The sequence below is a fragment of the Argopecten irradians genome, chromosome 8 (assembly GCF_041381155.1).
Source record: "Argopecten irradians isolate NY chromosome 8, Ai_NY, whole genome shotgun sequence".
In the NCBI taxonomy this organism is placed as follows: Eukaryota; Metazoa; Mollusca; class Bivalvia; order Pectinida; family Pectinidae; genus Argopecten; species Argopecten irradians.
Window position 1 is genome coordinate 6809850 of NC_091141.1, and position 23131 is coordinate 6832980.

The 23131-nt window shown below is 40.4% G+C and overlaps 1 long non-coding RNA gene across 1 annotated transcript; it reads right to left on the reverse strand.

Annotated features, from left to right (window-relative positions):
• Positions 1–381: 381 nt before the first annotated feature.
• On the reverse strand, positions 382–18195 carry LOC138329222 (uncharacterized). Its single transcript, XR_011209429.1, has 3 exons — positions 17457–18195; positions 2788–2916; positions 382–519 (listed from the first exon to the last, which is right to left on the reverse strand). It is a non-coding gene; the product is annotated as an uncharacterized lncRNA (long non-coding RNA).
• Positions 18196–23131: the final 4936 nt, after the last annotated feature.

Below are 23131 nucleotides of genomic sequence, written 5' to 3' on the forward strand. Positions count from 1 at the left end.
TACATACCTCCCTTTGACATGCCTAGTTAATCACTACACTGTACATACCTCCCTTTGACATGCCTAGTTAATCACTACACTGTACATACCTCCCTTTGACATGCCTAGTTAATCACTACACTGTACATACCTCCCTTTGACATGCCTAGTTAATCACTACACTGTACATACCTCCCTTAATCACTATGCTGTACATACCTGCCTTTGACATGCCTAGTTAATCACTACACTGTACATACCTCCCTTTGACATGCCTAGTTAATCACTACGCTGTACATATCTCTCTTTAATCACTACACTGTACATACCTCCCTTTGACATGCCTAGTTAATCACTACGCTGTACATATCTCTCTTTAATCACTATGCTGTACATACCTTCCTTTGACATTCCGAGCTTTAAACATTTATCCATACGACATGCTGAACAGTTTCCACGTCGACTGTCCTTTATTGCACATTTCCCTTCCTTGGAACATTTATAGGGCTCCTTCCGAGAAAGATATCGCCGGAAAAAACCCTGAAAAAGAAAAAGGGTATCAAATCACCCACGTAATCAGCCTACACTGAGCGTCGTGGAGTTTTGTAGGACCACCCACGTAATCAGCGTACACTGAGTGTCGTGGAGTTTTGTAGGACCACCCACGTAATCAGCGTACACTGAGCGTCGTGGAGTTTTGTAGGACCACCCACGTAATCAGCGTACACTGAGTGTCGTGGAGTTTTGTAGGACCACCCATGTAATCAGCGTACACTGAGTGTCGTGGAGTTTTTTTAGGACCACCCATGTAATTAGTCTACACTGAGTGTCGCGGAGTTTTGAAGGACCACCCACGTAATCAGCGTACACTGAGCGTCGTGGAGTTTTGTAGGACCACCCATGTAATCAGCGTACACTGAGTTTCGTGGAGTTTTGTGGGACCACCCATGTAATCAGCCTACACTGAATGTCGTGGAGTTTTGTAGGATCACCCACGTAATCAGCGTACACTGAGCGTCATGGAGTTTTGTAGGAACACCCACGTAATCAGCGTACACTAAGACTCGTGGAGTTTTGTGGGACCACCAACGTAATCAGCGTACACTGAGCGTCGTGGAGTGTTGTAGGACCACACACGTAATCAGCGTACACTGAGCGTTATGGAGTTTTGTAGGAACACCCACGTAATCAGCGTACACTGAGACTCGTGGAGTTTTGTAGGACCACCCATGTAATCAGCGTACACTGAGCGTCGTGATATAAAGAAATATACTTAGTTTGGTAGAAATCGGACAATAAAAATACTTAATCTATCGCACGGTTATCGTTTTCCGGACGCCGACGCCGATGCCGATGCCGACAACGACACCAACATAATGATACCTATGTGTCGCACTTGTGTTGCAGGCGACACAAAAATAACAAATCTCTGAGGATCATCATACATACCCACAAAAGTTTGTAATAATATAAATATATACACAGTAAACAAGATAATTTGGTGAATTGAAGTCACTCATTTGTATTAGAACGAATATACGTACCCGTAGTGGAGCACTGCCTCCGAAAATCCCTCGGGCACAGTTTTTCCATACTTTTTTTGGAGGTTTCCGATTATTTTATGCATATAAATGCATTCAGATATTATTTTTGTCCAAAACAAACATAAATAGCATGCTTAATATCTACCGTACCGCTCACAAGACGTCAAAATCACATTTTGTGAACTTGCCGTATAAATTCCCTTCTGAAAGACCTTCATATGTATAATGTAAAAAAATAATGCCTCGATGAGAATTTGATATTTTATGTGGTTCGGTTGTATTGCCTAGTAGGTAAGCTATATCAAACAAGTACGATAAAATGCAAACAAACGTTTTATAATGGTTTGCATAATCATCACTTTGCTCCATTAGCGGTAATAGGGAACAATTGTAGCTCTAAAGACGACACCATTTTCAGTCTAAAAGTCTTTTGAGCTACAATATTGCAGCTATCATCGTATCTGCCATAAGTCGTATTTCCCTCACTAATTAGATGGATGGACCTATATACCAAGCATGATAAGCCAGTACCTCATATATAAGAAGGCAATTTAAAAGCAAAATATATTATACAAATTTGACGGGGCTAAACTGACCGGTCGTTAAGTCACATTAGACAGGTGGTCATTAAACACAGTGTCAATGTCTAAAAATCGGAAGTTATAGACAGGCGGTCGTTATATACAGGTGGCCGTTAGGGCAGGTTTGATTGTACTTAGACTTAATAATTAAGGTCAAAGGGTGAAATGTAGGTGACCCGATAATGGTACGCAACACATTCACATCTCACCTAGGTGGACCTACATATTAGTGTAACAGGGAAGGAGAAAATGTAGCAGCCAGACCCAGATTCGAACAGGGAACTCCGAACACTACAGTCGGATGCTCTACCGCTGAGCTACCTGGTAACCGATGATCAACCCAGTTCAATCCTGCTACATTAGTATGAGATATACATGCCTCATATTTTAGGGAAAAGACCATGTGCAAGATTTTATTTTAAACTGAGGTCAAACTATATGTTACTTATTATCCAGGACTAATGATAGAATGGTGGGACACCTAAACCATTTGGCCAGAGGAGCACTTGCATACTACACATATATATTATATGTTTAACATTAAATGTCTCACATTTTCATATATAACACTGATTTGATTTTTTTTTTTTTGCTCTCAAGTTAAGTTCAAATACCAGGAAGACATTTATCTAGATGAAATAGATGCAGATGAAGATCTGTTAGTTTATAATAGTACACTTTACCTTGCAGGCCTCACATGAGTTGACACCATAATGGATCCCGGAAGCCTTCCCATCACACACTTTACACGGGGGCAGCTGTAGCACCGCCGTCTTAAGCGATAGCTTCTTCTCCATCATTCACATACAAGACTGTAACAGTAAGGAGAGTAAACACCTTCAGATGTTCTATCAAAGAAGTTAACAAAATCCTTGTCATAAAGGATGTTGGTTATTTTAACAGTTCTACCAGGTCTCCTCGAATCCTCCTATATATTAAGGTAGGTGTTTCAGATTCAGTAGTCTTTCTTGGTATGTTAGTTCTTTCATGCCTGGTAGACTTTTCGTGGCTCTGCTCTGTACATAATCAATTTGGCTATATCCTTTATTCTGATTGGTGCCCCACAGAGCTTGCATAATCAAGATGTGTTCTTACAAACAAGCTGAATTACGATCTAATCAGGTCAATTTTTTATTTTGTCCTAAATCTTTCCAATTTTAATCTAAATACAAAGTTTCATGAAGCTGAGTGCATATTTATTCAATCTTATCGTATTCACAAGGTCCAATAATTATTAGTGAAAAGTGCAATAACTCCGTAAATGATCGTCAAATCAAGCTGATTTTCAAACTCGTCCGAGATCTTTTCAATGCTATTCTACATTCAAAGTTTCATTAAGTTCGGTTTAAATTTACTTAAGTTATCGCGTTCACAAGGTCCAATGGTAATTATAAGTACAAGGACAATAACTCCGTAAATTACTGTCGAATCATACTGCTTTTCACACTCGTCCGAGTTTCCTCAAGTTATCGCGTTCACAAGGTCCAATAGTAATTATTAATGCAAAGGGTAATAACTCTGTAAATTACTATTGAATCAATCTGATTTTCGAACTCGTCCGAAATCTTTCAAATTTTAGTCTACTTACAAAGTTTCATTGAGCTGGGTTTATATTTACTCAAGTTTTTCACAAGACAATGTTAACGGACGACGCACGACGCACGACCACGGACACAAGACTATCGCAATAGGTCACCACGAACTATGGTCAGGTGACCTAAAAAGTAATTCCGGTACCTTAACTCCGGAATTTAAGAGAAAAAACCACTTGTACATTTATACATTTCATTATTGTTTTACCACAGGCTAAATCCTCCCCTTCATATCACCCAGATTACATTTTTCATCTGCTACTTTACACTACGCCTCGGGGAAAACCTTCCCATACACATGTAAATATACAATACGTATTCTAAAGTTGCAAAAATCGCTTTACAAAGAACCTGCATCACTTGATAAAAAATGACGATATACAAATATGCTCTCATTTAATCCCATTATACTTATAATCATCCAAACTTTACATTGGACATCTTACCTACAATTCTTGGTAATACACATAGTCATAAACTCACATAGTTTACTCTTATTTCTAGTTTAATCCTAGTATAAATAGTCTCTACACTTCCACAACCCTTATGGATTCAGATTCTTTCCTTTTCAGTTCGTCTTCTTCTCGACTCAAGAAGGAGTTCAACTATTTTATGAATCAAGAGGGAGTCTATCTATTTCTTAGAATAATCATGGTGTACCATAATTTCTTGTGTAGCTCTATGTCATCAAAATAAAGTAAAATGAGTAATAAATGCATGGAAAATATATTCTCTGTACTCTATGAATTTAACTTCTGCTAAGTCTTTATACCCGGAGTCATGGTTTCCTTGTGTTCAGGATCCCACCGATGTCACCACTGTGGCAAAAACCGGACCCGGTTGCGGTATTCCTAAGTATTCCTTGGTAGCGTGCAGATTCATGATTTATGTTCCTTCTTGATATTTGATGCAGTTCATCCTCTTAAGTCCTGGGTGATGACAATGAAACAAAGATCATGAATTTTGAAGTCCTTCTTTCTGATTTGCTGTAGATCTGTAGAAGATCTACTTAAATTGTTTGTCAATTTAGTCTTTAAGGAATTCAGAAATTGAAAAAGCTGTTGCATAGTGCCCAATAAAACATTGCTTTTATTTGCAGTTTCTGTTTCCTCAACTGTCTGGTTTCGGTTAACTACGTTGGATGAGGCATTACTACATTTACTCTTTTTAAAGTTAATACCCTCATATTCCATACTTGCTCTCACTGCCTCATCAATTGTCTTTGCTTGTCTTTGATACATAGCCCATTCCATATCTGAATCGTTCAAGCTGTTAATGTAGCAGTCCAGCATCAGTTGATGTCTTATCTGTCCACAGTCCATATGATAAACCAGTCTCACCAATCGCTTGATGCCATATGCGAGCTCTGGTAGTGTGTCATTCTTCCTTCGAAGTCTTACTTTTCATTTCAGCCTTGTGTATTTCCGTCATATTATCTGGATGGAATCGGGGAGTCAATACTTCGACTAGCATTTTATAATTCTGACGCTTGGATGGCATCAAATAACCCGATACCTCTTGCGCAGATCCAAGCAAAGAGATAGCAAGCTCAAATACCATTTCGTTTTCTTTCCATTTATTTAATATAGCAACAATTTAAAATGTATAAGGTAATCCGGCCAACAAGTTTTGCCATCATTGTTGCAGGTTGTCACATGCGACCCTCGCCCACCTCTACACCTATAGCTAGAGTGGTATAGCCCATGTTACTTCCACCATGCTGTAGAACCCTACTCTCATCCCTTGTCATGTCCGGTCGAAACTCCATTTAAACATCTTGTAGCTCTCTTTAAACTCCATTTAAACATCTTGTAGCTCTCTTACTTTAACCGTCACCGCCATGTTCATTTGTTCTTCGAAACGCTTCTCGAGTTTACTCACAAGCACAACACTACATATTTTGCATAATGTAGTCACGATATGTAAAGTCGAGAAGCGTTCCGAGAAAAAAATGAACATGGCGGTTACGGTTAAAGTAAGTGAGCTACACGATGTTTAAATGGAGTTTCTACAAAGTACGGGTCATGACACCTCCAAAGGAGATTGTGGATGAACACAGTTATGGGTACTGTTTACCACCACAAGCGTAGATTTTGTGATTTTTTTTGAGGTACCCATTAGAGCCGAGACGACATTTCGACCGGACAGGGAATGTCTACCTAGCATATTTGTCGTAAATTTCTTGATTCATCAAGCCAAAACATGAAATACTTGGCCAATTTTGTTCATCAAACACTCAATGGAAAGATAAATTATTTCTCTTTAAGGTAAGATATCCGTCAATGTTGTATAGTACCTATTTATAAGAATAATCACGGTTTTAAAAAAAATAGGTCCGTTTTTCTCGACCGCCGAGTTCATACCCTTGATATATATATGTATACTATTGGTTAAAAATTTTCGTGCCAGGTCCCTGTGGTCGCACACTCGAGACCTTACGCAAAGGAACAATAATATAATCCCTCCGATAACAATAAACATTCTTTACAATGCATTTGTGCCTAATAGAAAAACAGTATTGTTAATAATATCCGGATTCTCCGTATCAGACTCTGTATATTAGTATTACCCTTAGAGTTTACTCCCAGAATCCTTTGTACTTACGGAAGTTGACGCCATTAAAGCATGTCATGTTTTCAGCCTGGCTCCGCATCTTACTTCTACTAAACAACTACCAATACGTCAATGACAATCAACATGGTGGCAGCGGTAAGGAACTATGATATAGCAACGACCAGGCAATATAAACTTTCTGATGAATTGTTTGAATGATCACAAATTCTCCTCATCTATGCCGTGTTTTCTACACTCGTGATACACACGTGCTCGTGGCTAGATCTTGATACCACGTGTACTTATTAACTTCTCGACATGGCTGATCCTGTCCAACCTGCAGCGACAGAAAACGTGAGTTTTGCTGCGTCCTTAAGAACCCCACCCCCTCTTGATATATCCACGGGGAACATCGCCGAAAATTTTAAGCGATGGAGAAGACAGATAGACATTTACGTCGACGCTTCTGGTGTCTCTGAGAAAAGCCAAAAAGTGCAGACGGCAGTCATTCTCAACTGTGCTGGGCCACAAGTAGTGGAAGTATATGACAATCTTACATGGGATACTGATACTGACCAGCATGACCCACAAAAGGTTTTACAAGCAATAGAGAACTATTGTAACCCCAGGAAAAACGAGGTATTAGAAACCCATCGTTTCTGGAACACTGTGTACCACGAGCCCTTTGATAAGTTTCTGACAGAACTGAAAACGCGTGCAGGTGCTTGTAATTTCAGTGAAAAAGACCGCATGATACGTGACAAAATTGTATTTTCAGTTTCTTGTAAATTGCAAGAACTTTTACTGAGAGATGACGACTTAGATCTCAACAAGGCTGTCAAACTCTGTAGGGCCTATGAACAAACAGTCCAACCAACAGGCGAAGGAATTTCGTGACCAGTCTACAGCATCTTCTAATAAAGTTAATGCAGTTGGACATCAGAAAGGTCCAAACAGAAAGAAAAGCCAACACCACTCAACTCAAAAATATAAGAAGACTGTAAGTCAGAGTAAAGAGTCTGGAGAGACACTAAAATTCAACTGCAAATTCTGTGGATTTAAACATAAGAAACAACGGGGAAAATGTCCGGCATGGGGAAAGAAATGTGATCATTGTCATGGTAACAATCACTTTAAGTCACAGTGTAAGAAAATAAATGCTGTGTCGGAGCTGAAAGACAGTGATGAATCTGATTATGATGATAATTGGCTCATGGCGGTAAACAAGAACAACTCGAACCGTATCAAGGCTACACTCATCGTGAATGATAATGACGTTTCCTTCCAAGTTGATAGTGGAGCAGACATAAATACTATCTGCCAGAGATATGTCCGTAAAGATCAGGTGACCCCAACTAAGGTTAGACTAAACATGTGGAACAACACAAACCTGAAACCACTAGGAGAATGTCGACTTCCGGTTTACAACCCACGGAATCGAGAGGTTTCCAACATAACCTTTGTTGTTGTCAAGAACGGATATACCAACTTGCTAGGACTACCTACTATCAAGCAGCTTGGTTTCGTAACCATACACGAGGATCGTTTTGTGTCAAAAGTTGAGACCACAACACTAGGTGATCTCGGGGAGGCAACCCTACATGTTGATGAGACTGTACCTCCAAAGGTATTACCCTGTCGTAAAATTCCCATAGCACTACAGGATAAAGTCAAACAGGAACTTGACAGTTTAGTAGATAGAGGAGTACTGATACCTGTGTCTGAACCAACCAAATGGGTTAGTCAGATGGCCATTGTTCATAAAGCTAATGGCAAACTGAGAATATGCATAGACCCTAAACCTCTCAATGTTGCTCTAAGGAGACAGCACTACAAACTTCCCACTCTGGAGGATGTCTTGCCAAAACTAGCCAACACTAGAGTATTTAGTAAGCTGGATATCAAAGAGGCATTCTGGCATGTTCGACTTGATGAAGATTCAAGTTATCTCACAACTATGATGACACCTTTTGGACGATACCGTTGGAACAGACTTCCATTTGGCCTCAAAGTCTCAAGCGAGATATTCCAACACAAACTTGATGAAGCTCTAGGCGACCTTGAGGGAACTTTCTGTGTCATTGACGACATAATCATCGCTGGACGTGGTAATTCTGATGAAGAGGCCAAGAAAGATAATGACGAGAAATTAGCAGCTGTGCTGAATCGTTGCTCTGAAAAGAACATTATTTTGAATAAAGACAAGCAAGAAGTAGGGCTATCGGAAGTAAGATTCCATGGCCATCGTATCACTAAAGATGGAGTGAAAGTTGACGAATCAAAAGTCAAAGCAATACTTGAAATGCCTGCACCAAGTGATGTGTCAGGTGTCAAACGACTTTGTGGAATGGTACAATACATGTCCCGTTTCCTGCCAGATCTCTCAGACAGGATTGAGCCTATCCGTCTACTTACCTGCAAGAATACTCCATTTGAATGGTCAGCTGAGTGTGAGGAGGCGTTTTCTTCACTGAAACACATGTTAACTCACTCACCTGTCTTGCAATACTTTGATGCAAAGAAACCTGTTGTTGTACAATGTGATGCCTCGGGAACTGGTATAGGTGCATGTTTAATGCAGGAAGGGAAACCTATCGAGTACGCCTCTCGTGCACTTACTCCATGCGAACGCAGATGGGCACAAATAGAAAAGGAGGCGCTCGCCGTATTATTTGGTCAAGAACGATTTGACCAATACACCTATGGCCGTAGTGTTACAATTGAAAACGACCACAAACCCCTTGCTTCAATCCTACAGAAACCTCTGAACCTGGCACCAAAAAGAATACAGGACATTATGGTGCGTATGTACAGATATGATGTGACGTTCTGTTTTGTCAAGGGAGAGCATCTATTTCTAGCCGACACGCTCAGTAGGGCTCATCTGAGCAGTTGTGAGAATGCACGTCCACGCATTCTGTCAGTCCAAACTTTTGAAAACATCCCAGACATTAGACTAGAAGAAATCAGACGGGAAGTTCAAAAGGATGGAAATCTTGAGGGATGGCCAAGTGACAAGTACAAAGTACCACACTGTATATTGCCATACTACGACATTCGCGACACCTTAAGTGTAGAAGATGGACTAGTGGTCAAAGGCGAGTCTGTCATTATTCCGTCAGCACTACGAGCGAACATCAAACAAAGGTTACATAGTGCACATCTTGGATATGATAGTATGATGCGTCGTGCTCGAGGCACAGTATATTGGCCAAGCATGGCACAAGACATTAGACAAATAGCTGATGCCTGTGAAATCTGTCAAGGAATGAAAGCTAAACCTGCTGCGGAACCCCTTAAGCAGCACTGTGATGGTGATTTTGCTTTCCAGAAAGTTGGTCTGGATTTGTTTGAAATTGCCGGGAGGCAATACCTTATCACCGTAGACTACTATTCTAGCTTCATTGAGGTAGATCTACTTACAAAAACCACTAGTTCTCAAGTGATATCTCTACTCAAGAAACATTTTGCTCGCTATGGAATACCCCAATCGATAGTATATCCGATGGAGGACCGCAGTTCACAAGTCAGGAGTTCAAATCATTCGTGACAGACTGGGGAATAAGCAACTCTATTTCATCACCAATGCACCAAAGGGAGAATGGTAAGGCAGAATCTGCGGTAAGAATCATGAAAACTCTACTTATCAAAAACAAGAAAGAGGGAGGAGATCCCTATGTGGCTATATTGGAGCAGAGAAACACTCCAAGACAAGACACTGGACTTAGCCCAGCAGAAATGCTATTTCAGAGGCCTACACGAACATTCTTGCCATATCTTCACAAAACGCAGAATGACACCAGTCACACAAAGGCAAAACGCGAAAAACGTAAACAGTCTGTGAAGAAGTGTTATGACAAGAAAACCCAAAACTTGTCCCAACTTGAAATTGACCAATCTGTGTATTATCAGCATTCCGAAGGGCAACAGTGGAAACGCGGGAAAGTTGTCGGAATTCTCGGTCAGCGTACGTATGAGCTAAAGGGACAGGATGGTGGTGTATATAAACGTAATCGTGTACACATTAGACCAACGGTCATTGATGTGCATGTGCGTGATAGACCCCCGTTGCGAGTTAGGGTACCAGATGTAATATCGCGTTCGAGTGTGCAAACTAGCAGCAGTACCAGCAGTGCTAAAAATGAGAAAACCATACTGGAGGACCGACGCAAGGTTATCATCAGTAAGCCAGACACTCAGGACCCAAAGCATGAAAACTCTATCGCAAATAGTAGACCCAAACGTGAAATACGCGCACCTGTAAAGTTCAAGGACTTCGTCACCAAGTGATGCAATGGTCATGAACATTTGCATGCATTTAATTTGTGGATATGATTTCAGTGTTCAATTTAGGTTGTGTTTTTTTTCGGGTTTAAAGTTCATTACCAGTTTAAGTGACAGTTACAGTGAAGGACAGTGTCTATAGCAAATCAGGTCATAAAGTAAAGTTTTGATGATTAAGTGATAACTCAAAGTTTATGTAGCGTCATTTATGATGTTTGTGATCGACATAAACCCAACACACTTATCAGCTTGACTGTATTCATTCTCCATCATAACAAGCACATGGTATACACAAAAACTGATGACATCATAAACCGGAAGTACCATTTTCAAGGGAGTGTCTATTATGGGGAGAAACCATTATTGTAGTTTCTATATTATCGTTACATCCCCTTTCTTTAGCACTGTTCATAACTCACTATATTCATCAAGATCAGAGTCTCTTTCGCGATGGTGCCACTTTTACTTAATTCACAGTCTTCGCTGAAATTATTAACATTAACAAATGAACTATTAAAACAAGAACAAAATAAAAAAAGTCTTTGGTAAATTGTCCCTTCAATCGAATGACTAGTCAGACTTTGTTACTGAACTGTTTATCACTTGCGCATAAAGTAAACATATTATTCAAGGATAGTGGCACGTTTCACGAGACACACAAAGTCCTTCAAGTAACTTGGTCGATGTACTTCTCGAGTCGATCTCCTCAGTGGAACCTCTACGACTGTCTGTTCATGCGTCCTTTGTGGCGGCCTCTCGTCTCCTTCATTGACGTTCGTCATCGCTGGTTCAGACACCTCCGATTCCAAAATGGGTTGATTGTCATCCTCAGTGAAGACCTCTGGGGTCTTCTTTAGATGATGCCGATTTCTACGATATACTGACCCGTCCTCTGTTTTGACTGTGTATGATCTAATGTTCACCTTATCTTGCACGCTTGCTTTTGTCCATTCCTTTCCGAACACAGTTGGTTTAATTCTGACTGTCTCACCAGGCATTAGTTCAGCCAATGCCTTGGTACCTTTATCATAATATTGTTGTTGTTTGTCTTTCCTTCGCTCAATTTCCTTTCGAGTTTGTGAGTTTGGAACCACATTAGGCTCCAACAGCTTTGTTGTTAGCGGTAACAGCGTACGGGTGCGTCTTCCATATAGCCGTTGGACAGGGGACGACTTGACAATTTCCCCTGGTGTGTTCCTCCAATCCAACATGGCCAAGTAGGGATCTGTCTTGTCCCTCTTGGATTTTTCAAGAATACGTTTGGCGGTTTTGATAGCGTTTTCCACTTTCCAATTAGATTGCGGGTATCTTGGCGAACTAGTGACATATTGGAACTCATAGGCCTTTGCAAAGTCAGAAAATTGTTTCCCGTTGAAAGGTGGCCCATTATCCGACATAACGACACACGGTAGACCATAGCGCGAAAAATGAGCTTTCAACTTTCTGATTACCTCAGTGCCTTTCTTGTCATGGAGACGGTCGACTTAAAAAAAATCTGAATAATAATAATCAACGGTTAGAAGGTAGTCTTTCCCATCCAAGTAGAAAGGTCAACGCCGACTTTTTCCCATGGTCTACTTGGTGTCTCATGCGATATCAGAGGTTCTCTGCTATTCTCCTGCGAATATGCATTGCATGTGTCACATGCCCGAATAAACTCTTCAAAGTCACGATTCAGATTCGGCCAATATATTGACTCCCTTGCTCTTCGTAAACATCCCTGGAGACCGATATGGCTTGAATGTGCTCTTTCCATCATGTTACGGCGTTCGGAAATTGGCACTACTACACGGTCGTTCTTGAATAACAATCCGTTGTGGACAGTCAACTCTTCTCGAAAAGGGAAGTACTTCTGGACCTCTTGAGAGAGTTGTTCTTTGCTCTCTGGCCACCCACGTTGAACAACTCGCATTAATTCTATAAGACTTGCGTCACTTTCAGTGGCCTGTTGTAGCTTATGAAGCGTTTCAGACGACACTGGCAGATGTTTCACAGTGTTTACGTGTTCAAATTCAGAAAGGCAACTCGCAACACGTGTCTCTTCATCAGTACTTGACAAAAATGCCCTGCTTAACGTATCCGCCATGTACATTTCCGTGCCCTTCTTGTAGACGATTGTGTAGTCAAAACGCTGAAGATTTAGCAACATACGTTGTAAGCGTTTAGGAGCACTAAACAGGTTTTTCTTGTCAATAATCTCTAATGGCTTGTGGTCTGACTCGACAACAACATGTGTTCCATACGTGTATTGTTCAAATTTTGTCATTCCAAAAACCACCGCCAGAAGCTCTTTCTCAATCTGGGCATAGTTACATTCTGTTGCCGTGAGCGCTCGCGACGCGTACCCCACAGGGTGTCCTTCCTGAAGGAGACATGCCCCTAGTCCATTTTCTGAAGCATCACATTGCAGTACCGTTTGTTTTGATGGGTCGAAAAATTTCAATACCGGCGCATCAGACAGTGCTTTCTTGATTTCATCAAAAGCCTTGCCTTGAACAGTTGCGTCCCACATAAATTCTGAATCCTTTTTCAAAAGGTCACGTAACGGAGTGGTCATCTCTGACAATCGCGGTGCAAACTTTTGCACAAAGTTTATCATGCCTAACAAGCGTTGTACTCCAGCTTTGTCTTTCGGAACGGGCATTTCGGTGATGGCTTTCACTTTAGCCGGATCCATTTCCAGACCTTTCGCCGAAATCACATGTCCCAAATACGTCACAGTGCTTAGGCGCAACTTTAACTTGTCTCTGTTGATTTTTATGTTCTCATCACGACATCTGTCAAATAAAGCCTGAAGTTTTCGATCGCGATCATGCTTTGCTTCTTCATCTGTGTCACCACATCCGAACACAACAATGTCATCGTGTATCGCCTTAACTCCTTCTAATCCTTCAAGTGCCTCGTCCAATCTCCGCTGAAATTCCTCTGGGGCAGGTGAGATGCCAAAAGGCATTCTGAGCCATCGATACCGGCCCCAAGGGGTTCCAAATGTCGTCAAATAACTGCTCTCTTCGTCTAACTCAACATGCCAAAACCCGTCCTTTGCATCAACTACCGAGAATATGCGTGCTTTGTTCAATTCGGGAAGGATGTCTTCTATGGTTGGCATAGCATAATGATTCCTTTTAAGTGCCTGGTTTAATGGTTTGGGGTCAATACAAAGTCTCAACTTTCCGTTCGGCTTTTTCACGACTACTATTGATGAGATCCAATCTGTTGGAGTGTTTACAGGTGCAATCACACCAATATTGGTCAGCCTATTGAGTTCAGTTCGAAAATCATCCTTTATCGCCACAGGGGGCCGGCGCACAGGTATTTTCGAAGGTGTAACATGAGGATCTACTTCAAGATGCAGTTTTCCTCTCAACTTTCCGAGTCCTTCGAAAATTGTCCTGTCAGCTTTCACTTTTGACACATTTTCAGTCGATGAATCCGTTGTCAATGGTATCTGACTTGTGACTTGTGATTCATTATCCACTGGCAATGAAGCATTTGATGTGGAGACGATCGGCACGTGAGTGGATGACTTAAGTTGTAGAACTTCCTCCTTTGGAACCTCAGCCCTCGAGTATAGGTTTTGTGTGTTCACTGTTATTAAGTCCATTGCTTGTATAACGCGGGAACCTAAAATTGGCTTCACTTTTCCATTTACAATTACAAACTCGACCGAATACCGTCTCCCATTTTTTGGGTTGATGATTTGAACTCGTCGGGCCCCGACCGGAGACATTTCAGAGTTATTGAACATGACAAGCGTTACATCTGTCTCTACTAAATGTTCCAACTGAGGATCCTCAAAGACTTCCATATAGATAGATTTGGGCAACGCGTTCACGCTTGATCCGCTGTCGAGTTGACATTCAATTAAAATGCCCTTTGTTTCAATTATGGTATATAGCTTGGTCGGTATCTCCTCATGTTTTATAGTGTTAACCTCCTTTCGATCGATTGTGAAACAAAAGTCATCATCTGAACTCTCGTTTGTAGCCTCCACGTAATATACCTTTGGTTTTAATCTCCGACCAGGACGTCCATTTCCTTGATTTTGTCTTTGACCTTGACCTTGACCTTGACGAGGTCTTGACCTACATTTCTTTGCAAAATGATTCAGCATTCCGCAGATCGCACACGTTTTCTGCCATGCCAGGCACCGTTCGCGCTCGTTTACATGATTGTATCCACAATTGCCACAATTCACTATTTGTTTTTGCGAATTTCTCTTTCCACTACTTGTTTGCGGACGGTCCTGTGGTTGAGCGTTATCAGTTGCTTTCTTTCCGCATACCTTAACCTCTTCATTTGTAATGTCTTTCATGTGTTGAACTGATTTTTCAAATGAACGGCAAATGTCAATACACCTATGCAATGTCAGTGACTGATCCTGCAAGAGTTTTTTTCTTGTAGCATTTTCCCGAATCCCCATAACGATCCGATCTCTGATAAGACTTTCCTCTAATGCACCATAGTTACATGTCTTTGCAAGGGACCTTAATGCTGCGCCATACGCATCTATTGTTTCTCCTTGTTCCTGACTCCTGTTATTAAAGAGGTAACGTTCATAAGTCTCATTTGTCTGTCCAATGCAGAACTTTTCGAATTTGTCCAACACTTTGTCTACATCTGTTTTGTCGTCATCGTTGTCAAACGTGAGCCCATCGTATATTTGTAATGCATCTGGCCCTATACAAGTTAGCAGAGTAGCATTTCTCAGTTCTTTAGTTTTGTGTTTTAAGCCACTCGCGATCTCATAATTGTCCCAAATACGACGGAATTTTTTCCAGTTAGCACATAAATTGCCTCGTAAGTCTAGCGCTGTGGGAACGGGAAGGTTTGCAGGAGCTTGTACAACAATGGGAACGGCATTTATTTGGGCTTGGGAAGTCATGAGAATTGTAGTAGAGGCTGTGTTTGTAGTACCAGTAGACATTTTCACGGACACGGTGATGTTTGCACTTGAGTTAGGTTTTACCGTTTCACTTTGTGTTCATTATTTGACATTCGTCACTTCGTTTGAATCTCCCAGTCTTACCACACACTTCTGACACCATGTAGCGTCATTTATGATGTTTGTGATCGACATAAACCCAACACACTTATCAGCTTGACTGTATTCATTCTCCATCATAACAAGCACATGGTATACACAAAAACGGATGACATCATAAACCGGAAGTACCATTTTCAAGGGAGTGTCTATTATGGGGAGAAACCATTATTGTAGTTTCTATATTATCGTTACAGTTTAGATATTAATTACAGTCTAGATCTATTTCTAGTAATTTTAAAAGATAAAATAATCTTTCTTTAAAGAAGGGAGGATGTTAATAATATCCGGATTCTCCGTATCAGACTCTGTATATTAGTATTACCCTTAGAGTTTACTCCCAGAATCCTTTGTACTTACGGAAGTTGACGCCATTAAAGCATGTCATGTTTTCAGCATGGCTCCGCATCTTACTTCTACTAAACAACTACCAATACGTCAATGACAATCAACGAGTATATCTTTATACACAATAAAGCCATATAAGTATAAATATGAATTTAAGGCAAAGCCTCAGAAGAGCGCAGCTACATATAAAAAATGTAAATATAGTTAGGATTATAACCTCAGATTTAGATTGAGATTAAAGAGGTAGTGTAATGTGGAAGCAAACCTTAAATAAAATAATTAATTAACCATAAAAATACTATAACACGAAGCAAAAAATTTTCCTGTGCATCATTTCACATATAAAATGTCAACTTGTAGTCCGATATCAACAACGACATTTACAGAAAAGCTAAGTCGTCTAACAATAAAATCGACGGTATTTCAGAGAAATAACTACAACATAGGTTTGTACATTCATTGTTTTAGATGTAATATCAACAATTTAATCTGATATCTTACAATACCACACACTAGATCTAGGTCATATTTGTGTATTGACAGAAAGATCGAGACCGTGATGTGATGCATTCGTACATTATTTCAACCACTCTCGCAATTTTAACAATTAATTTATACAATGCAATAACTCAATGAATAACACACAGTCTTCAGCATTTATATTTCTATTTCCACAGAAAACTACCACGCTATTTCCTAGCGCTATTTATATCAAAATCTTCAAGTATATCGTTTATGTAAACTGGAACACCTCGACCCGATCCCTGATCGGGTATATGCCTAAACCACAGGCCACTGGGCTAACCTGTTTTATTTGTAAACTGGCACACCTCGATTCGATACCTGATCGGATATTTGCCCAAACCACTTACCTGTTTTTATTTACATCTTAACCTAAACATGTACACCGCATCGTACATTGTAAATGTAAACTGGAACACCTCGACCCGATCCCTGATCGGGTATATGCCTAAACTACAGGCCACTGGGCTAACCTGTTTTGTTTGTAAACTGGCACACCTCGATTCGATACCTGATCGGATATTTGCCCAAACCACTAACCTGTTTTTATTTACATCTTAACCTAAACATGTACACCGTATCGTAAATGTAAACTGGAACACCTCGACCCGATCCCTGATAGGGTACGGTATATATTCCCAAACCACAGGCCATCCAGTAAGCTCAGGCCTATTTTGTTACTCTATAACTAGTACATACACAACACATGTACCAATGGCCAACTTTTTATGTTATTTGTGAATATTCGATAACGATAAAAATGCTATAATTTTATACATGGCCAGACAACGCCCAGGCGTTTATCATTGGCATGATACTGATAATACATTGACGACCTATCGCTATCATTTAATAATCTATATATATAACAAATGGATTATGAAATAGGCTACGTCTATACGTCAGTTATGTTTTTCGTTAAACGACTATTTCAAATTGATAATTAAATATTTAGTTTGGTTCTAATCTGTACGTAATTCTATGATATTTTAATGTCAATTATACTTACCAAAAGGAATAATGATTATGATAGAAAGAAGTACATTTCCGATTCTGCCATTTTGTTTGTCACGTGGTTTTTGCACACACTATCAGTTTGCCCTCTTTTAGTCCGGGTTTACTGATCGAATCAGCTCGTTGTTTGTCGATGTTTTGTTAAAAAGTCGATCAATATGTCCAACAAAACTGTTATATGTTTACATGGTGAGATTTCAATAATTCCGGAAGTTCATCCCACCTTATGCAATGTTAACATTTTGATTTGTGATCAGTGGGTCAAAAGGGTTAGGATAAAATTTTTTTTTTTTTTTTTTTTTTGGGGGGGGGGGGGATGTTGCATGTGGAACCCTCCTAGCCCATGGCCTATTACCTTTCTCTATATATTAATCTATAGTGGGACTTTGACTTACATGTACCAGCGTGCTAAACCTATACGAACCCCTGTGGTCAATATCTAGAACCCATGTCATTATATGGGACACGAAAAAGGATTCTCTATTCGTAGTTGACGTCATTTAATTCTCTGAGTCATACAATTGAGTAAATGTGCTATTCATTATTACTATATACGCTATGACTTCGCCTTTATATAATAGAATGAATTTAAAACAGATTAATTACAAATGTAATATCCATGTTCTGTATATGGTAGCCGATTTCACAGCCGGATGCGTTTCATTTGAAAAGTTGTTTAGAAAAGTATTCTCCATTGAACATGTTGGATAATTGGTAATCCTTGTACTGTACTATAAAATTACCAATACCCCGGATCGGTTGCAAAATACAAGCACGACTGATTACGAAAGGAAAAGCTATACATTAACAAACATTGATTTACGTTTTTCAGAGTGATGCCAGGTGACATTTTATCCCCGCTAATATTTTTTGGTGGCTTATCAAATTGAGGGAAATACATGTATAATAAGTTATAAGTATGAGTTTAAAGATTTTAAACAGAAATAGAAAATAGAAAACATTATTTGCTACATATTTTTCTAGCGGGATAGTTATTTTTAGGTCTATATTGAAGATATTCGGAAAAAAAAGAAGGAAACAAAAATATAGATGAATATCTGAAAAAATGACAGGTGGTTTGTCCAGAATGATTTTGAATTTTTTAATTATCTAAGTAAATTTTATTACCAATAAAGAAAAAAAAGATCACGTGTATGTAAGCTTTCAATATTGTAGAATTCTTAGTTAATATTCAATAGTGCGTATAATCTGTAGAACTAAATCTATATTCCTATATAATCAGTGTCCAAAAAGTGAGCGGAACGGTGTTAGGGGACAATTACAGGCCATGAGCTAGCAATGTTCTCTGGGGCTGGGAGTGATTAGTGAGTTTTAGGCCTGAAAGCTATACTGTATCTAGGTACACCACGAGCCCTCTGTATCTTAACCCTCTTCCTATCCTGGTCAAGTAGAGATTAATGGCATTTAGTTCCGCTTTCCCAGATACGGTAGACGGTTATTCTGTATCTAAATGCCTCGATTCCCCCTCCTTCTTAGATCCAAAAGTTTAGGCCTAGTTTAGATACAGTTTTGGGTATTGGCGAAAGGTAAGGGATATTTAAGGAGCTAGTAGGATAGTTCTGGGGGAGAGAGTTGTGAGTTGCAAGTCCTAGGGAGAAGTTGGAGACGAGGTTTGATTAGAGACAAAGCATAGAGTTAAGTTTGGATAACAAGGATACCAGCTAGTATGATTTAATGCTAAAGTAAAATAGATATTATGATGAATATGTTTGTTAAATGTTAAAGTCTTCATTTCATGTATAAATCCTAACGAACCTGCAGATTTTGATAAGGCTTGTGAGGGCTTTGTCAAGGCTCGCATGAAAACAGAATGAAATCACCAGGTTCATGTTTAATTCATAAACGAACAACTTGAACTACACGCACTTCAGCACACCACCTTTGGGCGAGTTGACTCCCGAGAGATGATACACAACTTCTTGCAACCCCAACTCGCCCAGTGTCCTAACAACGCTCTTCAACATTTTATTTCCGAAATGTTTGAATTTTTGGTTAAGTCGATCAAGAGCCTGAATATCAACCATCCACCGCATGTGCTATCAGAAGGTACTGAACGTTGACAAGTGCGGGAACGCAAGCCCTACCGGTCGTTAAAATCGGCCACCACGTACATCGCCAATGACCCGGTTGGATCAGCCCTAAACGCACCGTGCCAACCTCTGACATCCAACAACTTTAGACTTGTTCCAACCACACGGGAGCCGGTACTACAGATCTGCGAGACAAGAACTATGAATCTACGCATCCAGGAATCACCTCCCTCCTTCAATGTCGGAGACGACATTGGAACATTACAAGTCTACACAACGCCAGAAGACAGACAGTCCATGCAGGTCTGTACCTAACCTGTATTCCTCAGCTCCCCCAGGATGCTCTCCCCGTGTCACCTCTGGAACGTCAACAACGTCATCGTCATCGCCAGCTGGTTACTGACAAATTGGAGCAGACCATTGCACTTGACACCATCACATTCCTGAACAGCGAAAGCGCCTAAGCGGGACATTGAAGAACATTCAAATGGTGCGACCTTACCATGGGCCCGACGTCCGCAGGCCTTTGCTCCCTCGTGACATGTGTTAACCTTTCTGCGATCAGGTTGCAGACACTGGACGTTGTTCACAAATCCCCTATCAACACTTCCGAACATAAAAGGCACGGAATGTTACGGCACCACTCGAGGGACGCTTTTCAACCCATCAACTAGTTGGCTATGAAGACACGCAAAGGTTCCCGCAAGGAATCCATGCATGTAACAGCACCCATCGCAAGGAAACATCACTCCATCGACCCATCCGATTTGAGCCAACTGGATCGCATGGTAGTGTATTTGTGGTCAGCCAAACTATACTGGCAACAAATCCACAGGAAGACTCGTTCTCGGATACAAGGGAAGCAACAACTTCCTCCCCAAAGTTTGTTGTATTTCAAAGTCATTTTGTGATCGCAAGCTCGAGCTGCTACTAACGATCCCAACTGGCAACACCAAATATCAATATGCAATAGCAGATCCATAAGCTGTATTATCTGGCAGCCAATTCGTCTTATCGTCGAAGTTCTTGAAAAGACCTACCACACAATGCTTCACCCTCCGTCGCCCGGGTCCCTAAATGGCTTTACAAATCTGATGAACCTAAATGGTAACATATCCCATTACTCATGTGCACTGCCATTACCTCCGTAATCAGACATTGTCGGATATTTCCACACAAGTGCACAGTATCAAATTTGCGGACAGAAACGGGTTGTGGGACAAATGGGATAAACAGGCCGACCATTCTCGCCACAGGAAAACACCTCTTCCCCCTCATTCTCGCAATCAAAGTCCTCGCAGTCACTCTTTGTCCCTTCACAAAAACTACTATGAAAAGCCCTCTCATAAAAGAAATCCCGCCGCAGAACTTCTTCACTACAAGGACTCAAGTCTGGGATTCCATGCACATAATGACCACAAGATTGGGTTCCCTTTAAACCAAAGGACTCCTATTCCAAGGAACCATCATAAGACAGCAGGTCCTATGGGACCTGTTTACTACAGGGGACCTCCTCCCGAGACCCTTTAAAGCATAGGTCAGCCTTAGTGGTCTCAAACTGACACAGGGGCGTAGGAAGCGGGGGGGCAGGGGGGGCAACTGCCCCCCCGTTCCCCAGGACGGGGGGGCAAACATGTCTTTTTGCCCCCCCATTTTCGCCGACTGAAATTTTCTAAAAATGCTTATTTGAAAGAAAAAAGGGTCCTCCTACACATTTTTCGTACTTCATTCTAGAAAATTTTCCGCTGCGCGGCGCATTTCCTAAAACGTTCAAGCACATAATGTCAAACGTTAAATAGTGAAAATTCAATACACACAAACTAGACTTAAAATGTCCATCAAGGGATTCTATGTGCTATTTAAAAAAATGTCTCTTAAAAGATCAATTTGTTTATATGTCTTAGCGAGACAATTAATTCATTTTTTTATGTTACACAAGAATGTGCCGATGGTGTGAAGCCGGTATATTAGTGATATATGAAAAATGAACATAAAGCATATATTATATGGTTGGGAGTTGAATTAATCTCCTCCTGTAGATGTGGCGGGGGGGGGGTTGGGTTACAAAATATTGAGGACCTTTGCCCCCCCCCATGACGTTTCATCTTCCTACGCCACTGTGACATGAACTCTTGATCTCCGAAACAACCTTATCGAATTCGCCAACAGTGACAATGACTGGATAGGGTACGAGCTGAAGGTGTGTTTCCGCGACGGAATTGTCTATTTTTGGTGAGTTAGAAATAGACGATTACCTGTGCTCAACAATCGCCAACAAGTTAAAAACTTCGGCTCTGAGGACCAACCGTTCCTCTCCCGTTTTCTCTATACTTGTACCAAGAGTACTGAGCATGGTGACGTACGATATAAAATCAAAACACCTTATCAACAAGAGATCCCAGAGGGATCTTGCCGCCCACCAAAGATTGATCTATGTTTGACCATGGAAAGAGGGATCTATTCTCTGCTTCTCAAACTTCTACTACATCATACATATAAAATTTGAGACCGATCGCTTTAGTATTTTCTGAGAAATAGCGGAAACAAACTTCAATGATCGAAATCCAAGATTGTTGTCTGTCGGCCAACTTGTTCACCGATTAGACCTAAAATATAATATGCACAACTAGGGTCCTAGGAAAACTTACATATACAATTTGAGACAGATTGCTTCAGTCCTTGCTGAGAAATAGCGGTAACAACTTTCAATTACCAAAATCCAAGATGGCGGCCTGTCGGCCATCTTGTTCACCGATCGGTCTGAAAATGCAACATGCAAAACTAGACCCATAGGAGGACCTGCACATGAAATTTGAGACAGATCCCCAGAGCACTTTATGAGAAATATTAGCATAACAACATAGTTAAGTCGTTATTACGACATACTAAGTCGTTATGACGATATATTTTTTCCAACGTGACCCTAACAGGCCGATTTCTCGAAACAAAAGTGCAGACTTGAGTTTTTATATGAAAACTTTAGACTTAAGTCATTTTGGGACTTAAGTTTGTTTCGAGAAATCGGGCCAGAACTCCCGAGAGGTGAAACCCAACACCTTGGAGCCCAAACTCGCTCATTGTCCTCACAACAATATTATAAAGAACACTGAAATGGATTTATAACCTGATTTGGATTTATCATAATAAAATTAGAGGAGCTATGTGACTGTGTCGAGTTTTGTGACATTACTATATAAAAAGGTATAGAAGGCAAAAATATCATCTTCTACCATAACTGTAGTTATATATAACATATGAAATGAACACAATTTGACAAAGAGTGACAATTATATATACACGGTATATGCGTTCTATTACGTTTTTGCGCTCAAGAAAGACGACTTGTTACCAAATGCTTTTCGCTTTAATGAGGCGGAATAAAGCGACATGTATATAAAGTATATAAATGTTCAACGCTTTCAAGTGTTTGTTCACACAGTCAAATATCGTTATCTCGAATTGCAAAAAAAAAAAAAAAAAAAAAAACCGCGTCAATGTTATGAGTATTATAGATGGGCCAAGCTACACCATATTGAAACGAATTTCATCCTCGTCTCTAATGCAGGGTTACTCACTCAAGTCTATTGGGTTGTGATCACAGATCATCTGATTAGCCAAT